General features: G+C 39.7%; 1 non-coding gene across 1 annotated transcript; it reads left to right on the top strand.

The window, feature by feature from the left end:
- Positions 1-247: 247 nt before the first annotated feature.
- On the top strand, positions 248-319 carry Trnae-uuc. Its single transcript has one exon. It is a non-coding gene; the product is annotated as a tRNA-Glu (tRNA).
- The last annotated feature ends 237 nt before the right edge of the window (positions 320-556 follow it).

Below are 556 nucleotides of genomic sequence, written 5' to 3'. Positions count from 1 at the left end.
TGCTATGTGTAAATGTGCAACCAGGTGGGCAGACAAAATTATTGATGGCATTTTCTCTGCTCATGCGCAGTCTCCATTGTTTGAACGGACTCTTTCAAAGCACCTGTTCAAAGACAAAATTACTTTAAAATAGTAAAAACATTTTTTAGGTTTCCCCTAACAATTTCTAACATGTACTTGAAGTCTTATGGCTCTAGTTCAAAGATCTGTTCAGAAGAGTGCTATCAAGGTGTACAATGAATATCTCTCCCTGGTGGTCTAGTGGCTAGGATTTGGCGCTTTCACCGCCGCGGCCCGGGTTCGATTCCCGGTCAGGGAAATTCTCTTTTGAGCCTACTACCTTGCTGGGTTTTAGCTAAGGTTCTCTTATTGACTTCCTGTTCTTGGCAGTGGATCAGTATCAAGAGAAAGAAAACTGTCAATGTAAATTCACTCATTGCTACCCGGCTCTGTTGAGAATTACTGACCTACATTTAATGAGTGATGTCAAAAGACTTCTAAATCTAGAAAACTTTAATTAGGATAGGCACAGTTTTAATAATAGATGTACTTCTTG

The sequence above is a fragment of the Octodon degus genome, unplaced genomic scaffold (genome assembly GCF_000260255.1).
Source record: "Octodon degus isolate 3935 unplaced genomic scaffold, OctDeg1.0 scaffold00116, whole genome shotgun sequence".
Taxonomy (NCBI): Eukaryota; Metazoa; Chordata; class Mammalia; order Rodentia; family Octodontidae; genus Octodon; species Octodon degus.
The sequence above is the reverse complement of the archived record's forward strand: the minus strand, read 5'-3'. Positions and strand labels throughout refer to the sequence as shown.